The sequence below is a fragment of the Heterocephalus glaber genome, unplaced genomic scaffold (genome assembly GCF_053883595.1).
Source record: "Heterocephalus glaber isolate CG9 unplaced genomic scaffold, H.glaber_assembly_v1.0 deba00001737, whole genome shotgun sequence".
Lineage (NCBI taxonomy): Eukaryota > Metazoa > Chordata > Mammalia > Rodentia > Bathyergidae > Heterocephalus > Heterocephalus glaber.
In genome coordinates, this window is record NW_028258445.1 from 2,257,392 (window position 1) to 2,268,821 (window position 11,430).

General features: G+C 38.4%; 1 long non-coding RNA gene across 2 annotated transcripts in view; it reads right to left on the bottom strand.

Annotated features, from left to right (window-relative positions):
• LOC147821426 (uncharacterized) overlaps window positions 1–10,030 on the bottom strand; it is a 47,634-nt gene extending 37,604 nt beyond the window's left edge. Inside the window, exons 1-2 of one of the 2 annotated variants that reach the window (XR_015447019.1) lie at window positions 9,615–10,030; window positions 3,900–3,980 (exon numbers count right to left, since the gene is read on the bottom strand). This is a non-coding gene — a long non-coding RNA (uncharacterized LOC147821426). The remainder of the gene's footprint in view (window positions 1–3,899; window positions 3,981–9,614) is intronic. The other variant, XR_015447016.1, reaches the window with a different exon arrangement.
• Window positions 10,031–11,430: the final 1,400 nt, after the last annotated feature.

Consider the following 11,430-nt stretch of genomic DNA (forward strand, 5'->3'; position numbering starts at 1 on the left):
TTTATCTCTTATTTCCAAGGAAGAGCTTGAAAAAGAAGCAAAGAATGTTGAGAACATGTCAGGGGAGGCTGGACTTGGTTCCAGAGAATTATGCTCATTTTTTGCTCTACTCGCAAGCTGGTCATTGCAAGAGTTTGAGTAGAGGAGTCCTACTTCACCCCTGATTTGTCTCCTAGAGAGGCTTACAGAGAATCAGTCGCACTGTAGCTGAATAAAGGCTGCAATGAAGTCCTCAGAACAGACTGAAAATTACAGATGGCTCATGATGAAAAGAAGAAATACGACAGTGAACAGAGCTACACATTTCAAAGATACAGAGCACATCTGCACCCTGCAGGCGCCACCTGCCTGCCTCCCGCTCCTTGTATTGGGCCGGAAGACAGCGGATGCAGCTCGACTGAGGGCTGAGTGAAGCAGCAATGCGCACAAGAAAGCCTGAGACTGAAGACCCACAAGACAGAGGAGGAACTGAAGGAAGGGGGCTGCAGGCATCGCTCTCGGGCGGGAGAGAAGGACCTGGATGCCATGCTGGCCTGACTCGGATGCAGAGCCAGATGCCAGCTTCCTGGTGAAAGGAGGCTCCCAGCTCATTCTGCTTTTACCTTGGTTTTGTTTTTCACTCCAGGGGGCTTTCAAGGGGCAGAAATGAAGCACGGTCATCTGCAGAGCAGGGTACATTAAGATTTAATCCAATGTTTCCAAGATGATGCAACTGACCTTTTTCCCTACTGGTTTACAAACAATCATCCAGACTCTTGCTGCTAGGCTGATGCAACAAAAATGATGCTGAGCTTGATTTTTACAACTTTATATAGTTTAGAATTATGTGACTTCTTTTGGTGACCCTCACTAATAGTATAAAACAATAATATTTAAATTTGATATAAATTTTAAATATATGAGGAAGTCTATATTATGAGGCTAATTCTTATTTTACACAGCTCATATCATCCCAGAGAAGTGGAACAGACTTTAGGTATCAATTTTGCACATTGAATTCAATATGTGATAATGAAAATGGATTATTCAGTGGCATCAATGTCAGGGCAAAGGTTGAATCAAGAGTCCCCTCAATCAGAGCAGAGAAGGGTCTTATTCCTATTTGGGTTGCACTAAAAATGGAACGCTTCAGTCTCCCAGTAAGCTCGTTCTGTCTGCAAAAGATGCTGCAAGTTGTCAGAAGACACACACCCCAAAAGGAGATGCGCTCTTAACCCTCACAGGTGTTAGCAGTGACCCGACTCTTTCAGCAGAAAAATCAGCAGGCTGTGGCTCACTGACAAACCCGGAGAATAGTGTGCACCTGGTGAAGCTCATCCTGTCTGTGAAGACAGGAACCACCTTCTTCAAAACGAAAATGGCCAGAGATGAAAGTGCACTTCAGCATTTGTCCTACAATCGTTAAGTTTACCACACAACCTGCTGAATTAAAGAAAAAAATCCGCACCCTTTCTGCAACTAAAGCTTTCATTTTGAAAATCTCCAAGAAAGTTCAAAATGGAAAGAAAAAAGAGCCTAATATAGTTTGTTAGTAGCTCCAGCAAAATTTATTTGTAAAGCCAAGATTAATAATCTTGTGATCCTGTAGAAAAAGGAAGCCACTTATTCATATTCTCTTTTTTTTATTCTTATTCAGATCACAAGGCCGACTATATTTAGATTTTTACATGGAATGTTTTAACCCAATGTCTCTGAAAGGGTAAAAAGCTACTTTCACATCAAATACTGATATTCAAATTTCAGTCTGCATATATTAAAGAGAAGATTCCTTTTCAGTTAAGATAATTTTTTCTGTGAAGCCATGTTACATGGGTTTGCTTGATCTCTCCTAGGGAAGGATGTACATCAAAAGACTGTCATTATGCTGCAATAATTTCTATCATTCAATGCAGTCTATGAGGCCACAGTTGCTATGGCAACTGTTTTTTAGAAGATCTCTTGCACATAGCAACTTTTTAGCTTCCTCCATTCTAGTCAATGTCACACCATGTGTCCCTTTGGAATGACAGGGTTAGAGCTTTGGTATTCTACAAAAAAGAAAAATCTACTATTTGCAACTAATTCTGCAGGCCCTGGAGTATCCAGTATTTCGTGCTCACCAGGAGACAAATTAGCAGGAGGCAATCACTGAGAAGTGGGTATCTCAGAGCGATCCAATGCAGCTCAATTATTCCCTCCAACTGCCCAATTACAGGCACCACCAGTGTTGCTTGGGATTCTCGAAATTTTGCCTCATTTTAAGTGCAGTCGTGGCATAACGTAGACACAGAAATAAATGAAGTGGAGTTAAACATCCAGAAAGCAGCCCTGACAGTTATGGTGAATTGATTTTCAATAAGGTTGCCAAGGCAACCCAGTACTGGAAACACAGGTTTCTCAGAAAACAGTGCTAGAAAGCTAGCTACCATCGTGCCAGGTAGTGAAGTGGAGGCCCTACTGAACATCACACTTATTCTAACCCAGAATGGATTAAAAAGATAAGTGCAAGAACTAAAACACTGAAACTCATAGAAGAAATCATGTGAGTAAATCCCTGTGAAAAAAGAAAATTTTGATAGATTAACTTTCAGAAAACTGGACATTTGTGCAACAGAGGAGGACATCGCCATCCAGAAACTGCAAAGGAAGCCCACGGAATGTGAGACTGCATTTGCAACCTTATGTCTGAAACCAGACTTGGTGGCTGTCACGATATAGACAGAAGTCTTGCAACTCAGCAACTAAAAACAAGCAACTGGAAAGAAAAAAATTCTGAATACACATTTCTCAAGAGCAGTTATAAAAACTGGCAATTCGTATTCATAATGAAGTTCAGCATTGTGACGTTAGAGAAATACAAATCAAAAACACAATGAAATGTTCATACCCATAAACATGGCTGAAATAAAAAAGGTAGAGACCATAACAAATGTTGGTTAGAATGTGAAGGGAACCCTCATTTCTTACAAATAAGTAATGCAGCCACTTTGGAAAAAGACAGCTTTCATAATGTTAAAAGTATGTTCTCATACTAGGAACTCCAATCCTAAGTATTTTTTCAAAAGAAATAAAATATATTCCCAGCAATCTGGTACACAAATGTTCATAGAAGCATTATTCATAATATCCACAAAGCCGGGCCACTCCAAACACTCATCAATGTATGAAGGAACAAACAAATATATTTGGAAGTGAAAAGGATAAATTATATTTTTGCATGAGTTTTTTTTATCACCTTTGAGGTGCATATTATAACAAGAATCTTGAAAATATTTTCTAATTGAAAGAAGATAGTCACAAAATATGACATGTTGCATGATTCTGTTTTTATGAAGATTGAAAACAAGCGAATGTCTCCCAAGGACTGAGGGGAGACAGGAATGATTGTAACTGAAAGGAGCATGAAAGAAATGTTAGAGAATTAAGACAGTGGTTATGGTTACACAACGCCGTGCAGTTACTAAAAATCACTGCATCGGGCACTTTGAGCTTCTACAATATATGAATTGTATCTCAGTAAAGCTGTTATCCAAAAAAAAAAATTCGATTTAAAGCAGAATCTCTGACCAGAATGAAACTTGACAATCATGTGGCCTTCATCTATTTATTCCACAATGAGGAAACTGAGGCCCAAATGGGATAAATTAATTGTCGAAAGGCTTTCAGACTGATTCTGATTCTGAACTTGGTTTTGTTCTCCTGCTTGATAATACTAACCACATACATAAGCAATTCTCAGTACCGTCACACCCTCATGCTTCCTGTCACATCTGAGTGATGTTCGCTTTCTTCTTTTAGAAATGTAGGGAAGATTACCCCATTAGATCAACGTTCCATGCCATGAGTCATGAAATTGTCAAATTTCCAAGCAGTGTAGAATGACAGTGTAGCACAGAGATTGTGAATTCAGACACACATACCTATAAATTCTGTCTTGATTGTGTGATCATGGGTGAGCATCTTAACCAACCTAAGTCTTGATTTCTCCAATGGCAAATTGGCTGAGACAAAAATAAATAAATAAATAAATAAATAAATAAATAAATAAATACACATAAAAACATACATACGTACTGAGATCATGGTATTTTGAGGATCAAGTGAGAAAATATTGCTAAGCTTATGGCCAAATACATATAAAGTTGGAAAATTTTTACAAAACTGATAATGAGGATGACAACAATAATGATGCAGTTTCAATACCAGCAAAATAAAGTCAAAATACCTGGAGTGAGTAGAAATGTTCTACAAGTGCTTTCTGTTCTCCTTTCTGAGGTTTCTGTCACTGTAGAGATTATTTATTTATTTGTTTATTTATTTATATATATATATATTTTTTGGTACCGAGGATAGAACTCAGGTCCTTACACTTGCATAGCAGGTGGCGAAACCAATGAGCTAAATCCCCGGCCCAATAATTTAAAAAATACATCACTGAAGCCCTAGATTTCCACATAGAAAAACCTGAGAATACTGAAAAAGACAAGAAACCCAAATAATAGGCAAAAAATATAATAAAGGAACCTCTTTAAGTACATTTATTTGCAAATAAAATTATTTGGAAGTTCAAGGATGGGGCGGTGTATATTCAAATACTAAATGAATATTTTGAAAAATTTTCTATAACAAAAAGTAAAATATATTACACATTTGGAGAAAGAAGTCTTGGAGGAAAACTCAAAATCTCTTGGGTATGATTCTCATATATTGACATAATTTTCATCCACTACTTGTCACTTTTTATTTAGCGAATATGAATAAACAGACCATACGTACTGAAAACCGTATTTGTTCATTTTTTGTGGCATGTGCTTATAGAAGTAATGAAGACTGGAGGCTGGGGTGGAGCTCATTGTTAGAGTGCTTATCTGGTACAATCAAGGTCCTCGGTTCAATCCCCAGGACTGACAAAGCAAAGAGGAGAAGAAACTATCACTTACCAAGGGCAAAGAGGTTATCTCATTCAATCCTCTAAAACCATATGTGGTGGACATTAATATTCTAATCATATTGATGTGAAATCTATGACTCAGAGGGAAATACAAAGATATAAGGGCACACAGCTAATAGGAGAATAAGGGAGTCTGAAGCTATTTCTTCAGCCTGGATTTTTAAAATCGCAAAAACAGATTTGTCTCTGTTGCAAAGCCGACACTCATTATACAATATGATGAGCTTTTACTTAAGATGACAGTAACAACAACAAAAATACATGAATATCGTGTCCTTCTTCGTCTGTCTTAATCAGTGTGGGTTTGAAATCCACTTGGTCTGCAAAGAGGATACCTACTCCTGCTTTTTCTCAGGTTCCTGTTGTGTGGAGTATTGTTTTCCACCCTTTAACTTTCAGTCTATGAGTTTCTTTTTGAATAAGTGTGTTTCTTATATGCAGCAAATTGTTGGATCTTGCTTCTTGACCCATTCTGACCCATTCTTTTGATTGGTGAGTTGAGACCATTAACATTAATGGTTATAACTGATATGTATTGACTTACCCTTGTCATGACTTTTTCTTTTTGTTGGATTCTCCCCCTTTGCTTTTACTTTCTTTTCGTGCCCAATGGATTCATTCTGCTGGGCTTCTTGGGGTTGTGATCCTCGTTGTCTTTTTCTAGGATTTTGTCTAAAATTTTTTGGAGTGCTGGTTTGGCATTCATGAAGTTCCTCAGGTGCTCTTTGTCATGAAAACATCTTATTTCACTGTCAATGTTGAAAGATAGTTTTTCAGGGTACATCAGTCTAGGTTAGAGGTTGTTTTCCTTTAGGGCTTTAAACACATCACTCCAAGCTCTTCTTGCCTTGAGGGTTTGCCCTTAGAAGTCTGCTGTGATTGTGATGGGCTTTCCTTTGTATGTGACTTGTTTCTCAATAGCAACAACATAAGACGTTGATTTGAAAATAATAAAGTTCATACACGGTAGGTTTTTCGCGTATGCATAGAACAAGAGAACTGGCTCCAGAAGGGTATTTGAAAAGTTTTAAATTAAAATCAGACAACCATCATAATAACATAAAGATAAAAGAAAAAGTCCTACACTGTTGACGTTTGTTATAGTAACGGAAAGCTAACACACTGCATTGTAACATATTCAGAATTTCATTCTTTTTGTGTCTGAATGCTACTCCACTGTATGCATAGTAGACTTCTTTAAGGCTGGGGATAGAACCCAGGCCTCACATATGCTAGGCAAGTGTTCTGCCACTGAGTGACATCCTGTCATTTCACTGTATGCACATAGCACATTTTGCATACCCACTCATTTGTTGATGGAACATTTGGATTATTTTGCCATATTACTCCACTTTAAGCAAGAAAAGTTTATGAGGATGGTGCAGGAGGGACTTAGCTCTCCCCTTCCTTTTCCCACCATGGGAAAGAAAGCTCTGGAGGTAATCAAGTCACCCTGCACTAATACAAGCCAGGTGAGAGTTCTCTTCACTGTTGGGTCACTTGTATAACTTTATGAGTGGACGCAGGATTCACTCCATGCTCATTACTTCTTCCCTTGTCATGGGAGGGACCTGTGTCCAGCTTCTAAGGTGCTCCCGATATCCACTCTATGACTACACACCCACTGAGCTATTAGAAGTCACACTGGTTATCAGGTCAACTGCTATGGTACTGCAGAGTTTATGATATTCAAGTAACCTTGGTTCCACTTAGAAATGGCACAACCAAAGTTGCTCACCAGATTCAATTAAGTCTTGGGGCTTTCTTTGAAACTATAAAGCAATAAGGACCATTGTTTAATTCCCTTTCAATTGTATAAAGTGTCTCAGATAACATTTAGCCTTTAATATAATTGACAAATGGAGTCTGATATGCTCCAGTTAATTACATTTGCATTATCTCTAACTGCTGATCAAAAGAAAATGAAATTCTTTACATACTTCATTACAAATTAAGAAAATATAGTTGTAACATACTTAATGGAAGTTATCATTTCTTACTTCAAAGTATAAATGAAGGTTGAGAAACTTTCTTTTTAGCCTGCCTTCTACAAAAAGGGGAGAAAACCCTCAAAATAGATTTATCTACTTCTTCTTGCCCAAGTCTTGATACTCCCTCCTCATCCTCTCCTTCCCCAACACTCCTAGAGCAGAAGAAGTTATTCCAGCCTATATAGAAGAACAGAAAGGGAAAGAAAGCCAATTGCCAATTACAGCATGTCCAAGTTGGCTGTATCTCGAGTGTGTAAGGCCAACATTCTACTTTACTAAATACTGCAGACACACATACAAGGATACATATAGATGCGCACACACACAGAAACAAGTATTTTAAATCAACTCACATTCTTCCCCTTTCGAACATGTAAAGACACCCATAAAAAGGAAAGTTTTTTAAATCAGTCATTTGAAAATTGTCCTGACCCAATCACTTCAGAAGAAATGTTTTAGCAATTACTTCAGTCAATATGCATGACAATGACCAATGACCTCATTTTATACAAAAGAAACTACTGTGAAGAGAGCACTGCAAATGATGGCATTCAAAAATGTTTCTGAATTATTCAAAAGCAACTGCATAGCTTCTGTTGGATAAATGCTACTTATCTCCAAAGAGCCCTTTGAAAATGCATGCAAAAAATATGGAATACAGTAATTTAATTGATCACAGTTATCAGCAGACACCTTCTCTGAAGAAGTGATTAGATGTTCAGACTCCAGACTGAGACGGTATTGCAATCTACCCTCTCAGCCTCAACCTGCTCATGGTAGACATGGATACTAATAATAGCATGATTCTCGAGGATAGGTGAAGGTGTGAAATGAGTATACATTCACACACACAGATATGTGCAGTGAGCTCTCTGCATCTGCTTGGCTCAGCATTTGTTGACCTAAACACTCATGAATGAAAATATCCAGAAGATGTGCATAGATTACATGTAAATACTATGCCACTTTTTTTTGTTGTTTTTTGGTACCAGGGATCGAACTCGGGACCTTGCGCTTGCGAGGCAGGCGCCGGAACCACTGAGCTAAATCCCCGGCCCAATGCCATTTTTATATAAGGGATTTGAGCATCCATAGAGTTAGCATCATTGGGGTTCTAACCCCTACAGATACCAAGGGACAACTGAATTCACTGTACATGATACCCATACTTTGCGCATCATGGTGTCAATTACCTGTACTCAACAGCACTATAAAAATATTATGTGGAAAATTTCAGAAATAAGCAATTCATAAGCTTTAAATTCTGGGCCATTCTGGTTAGCATGATAAAATCTCGTATTATCTTGCTCTAGCCTGCTAGGGAAACAAATTATTCTTTCTTCTAGGATTTCACTCTGTAGGGAACTACACACACCATGTTGGTTTTCAGGTTGACTACTGTGGTATCATATCGTTTATGATATTCAAATTACTGTGATTCTACTTTAAAATGGTTCTGAAGCACAAATGTTGTGATTCTGGCAATTTTATTACAGTATATATTATAATTTGATTTTATTATGATTTTCTTTATGCCAGATTGTCTACTATGTCAAATTTATAAGTTTAACTTTATTGTAGGCATGTATAAATAAAAACATAGTATATATCTACAATTATATATATACTATATATAATACAATATATATATAGTATATATACTATGTATCTACAAACATAGTAGATATATCTACAATTTCAGGCATCCATCTGGGGATAGAGGAACATATCTTCCATGGAATATGGGACTGTGGTATACAATGAATGTATTTACTAATATATATGATGAGTGTGTATGTATATATGTATGTGTGTATGTCTATACATGTATGCAGTGTGTAAGCATAGATTACTACTTTTATAATGTGTAAGTATATAGTACATATCTAAATATGTAGTAATAAATTAATATGTAACATGTTCACAAATTTAATGTTTTATCTAGGTTTATAATTGGGTATCATGATATATATACACTACATGTTACAAATTATACATATGTCTACATATTTCTACACACAAACACATACATATATTCCTGGCATGTAGTTATTATATATTTAGATCTATATTTAATTTCTTCCATTTGCCTGCTTTAAATTACATAATTATTGAAAAACACCGAAAGGTTCATGGAATTTGATATCAATTAGAAGCATTTTAGGTCTGCTTTCTAAGGGCACATTCCATTTCCTGTGGATTTTCTGATGGTGTTTGCCTTATCTGAACATTAAAATCGTCTGAGAGGAGCTCATCTCTTTCAAATCCAACAGGACCTTTTAGGCAGTACCAGGCATCTGCAGAATTCCTTTGGAATGCCCCCATAATAACATCCTTCCTTCGCCTCCGTGTAGTCCACCTGCACCCATCACATCGGCCGCGATAACTATCTGCCAGACGAATCGATCTCTTAAAAAATGGCTGCATTTTATCCACTATTCTCACGGGTCCTGGCAGAGAGCAGGAAGTAGAGAGAGTCTTCTCAAAGGGGAAGGGGATCTAGGAGATGTAGGCAGGGGGAGGGAAGGGAAGGGAAGGAAGGGCGACGAGAAAGGAATTAAGCTGCGTCATGCACTCGTGCCAACTCCACAGAAGGCATGCAACCCCTGTGTACTGCCAACAGGCACTAGCAGCAAGTAGAAAGCACGCGAAGCCCGGCGGGCCAGCCCCGAGAGCCAGCGTGCTCTGCTCACCGTGCAAGGTGGCGCGGCCAGCCTGCTCGCTCCAACCCGCTTCCTCAAGGTCTGACTTCCGGCCCCTTGGCGACTTCTCCTGGTCGCTTCCTCCTCCTCCTCCAGTGCTCTCCCGACAAAGTGGGCCTGTGCTGCTGTCCGTCCTGTCGTCCCCCAGGGCCTGGCCCGCAGACCCCAACCTCGAGGGCACCGCACACCACGCTGAGCCGAGGCGCGCCGCGTGGCACGCATGCGCAAGATGGCTTTGGGCGAGTTTGCAGCTGCGTGGAGGAGCACGGAGTTCCTGGCGGAAGCACCATCTTCCGGCCGCCTGGACCTGCTACTCCGTCTGGGTGACGTTCATCTTGTCAGCACAGTTCTTTTGACATTTATTTTGCCTCAAAGAACAAAAGTGCTGTTTGAAAATTCCATTTGCGATCACCAGCCGAGCCTGGAGAAGCCAGTCGACCGTGCCAGGACTCCTCCCGGCAGGGAAACCCAGGATAAGAGAACGAAGCCAGTGATTTTTCTGGGATTCGTACAAAGGAATGCATTGCATGTACAGTAACAGCTTTCACATGCCAATTCTTACAAAAGGTAAGGATTTCCAGAAAACAAATAAAAATAGAATCTCATTAAGTTTTAAATTATATAAGCAATGTAAACAGATTGAGAAGTTAGAGATGAATAAAAGGAAGTGAAATCGCTAGCAACCCTCGATATAAACAGATAATCATTAATTTCTGAGTGACTATTCCTTGAATTGTTTATATGCATATATAAATCTTATACAAGTCTACTGGAGACTCCTACAGTTAGATTACAGTTTCCTGCCCAGTGTATGACACAGGCCAGAGGGGAAAATGCACTAAAAGACAGAACTAGGAAAAAAAGCAGGGTGCAGAACAACCAGTGTCAGGGCAACCGACAAAGGTGCTGGTCCTTCCAACCAATTGGGGTGAAGGTGAGCAACGTGCAAGGGCAGGAATACATGTGAGGATCCACAGTTGTGCGGTTTCTAGGGAAATTAATGTAAGCAAGACTCATAAAGACAAGGCAAAGAATTCTCAAATTAGGAAAAGGAAAGACAAAATATATGGTTGTAATTAGTACACTGTCCTTCTAGCAAGAAGGTTTTAGTTATGGGAATGGAACTTGGGTGCGACTTACTCTGATCTTGCCACACAGGCTTCGGCCAGGCTCATTTCTATAAACAAGCCAACTGTGGGGTTAACTCTTCACAGACTGCCTTGGGCATAATCAAGATTATGGTCCCCTGCACAAGTCCAGCGAGTGTAGTACAATTTCACATCATTATCACAGTATCATAAATGATACAATCTATAAAAAGACATCCTGACATTTGGTGGAATAAGCCCTTCAGTTCAACCACCATCATCAAAAGTCAGTTGTTAGTTTGGATTCTTTATTCATCCAGAGAATTTCTACTTGTCTGTGATACATTTGAATCCTACAACAGTTTATAAAATTGTATGAAAAATCATATGGGTATTTAATTGAAGTTTTATTGAATGTATAGATTAACTTTGAAAGAACTTAAAAAAAATCTTCCTATGTGTATGATACACATGCTCAATAAGTTACATTTTATTTTCAGCCCTTTAATACTTTTCATAACTTTCTGCTTTTTATACATCTTTATGTGTTAATTTTATTTGCATTTGTATTTACTTCTTCCTACTCTTTTCAAATTATAAAGTGCGGCTACGAAAATTTTTATTGCTAAATCTTTTATATATCCTTAACAATTTCCTTAGACTAGAATATAATTTTTTTGGATCCGAGGAAAGTACATTTAATAATCTATTTACTGTCA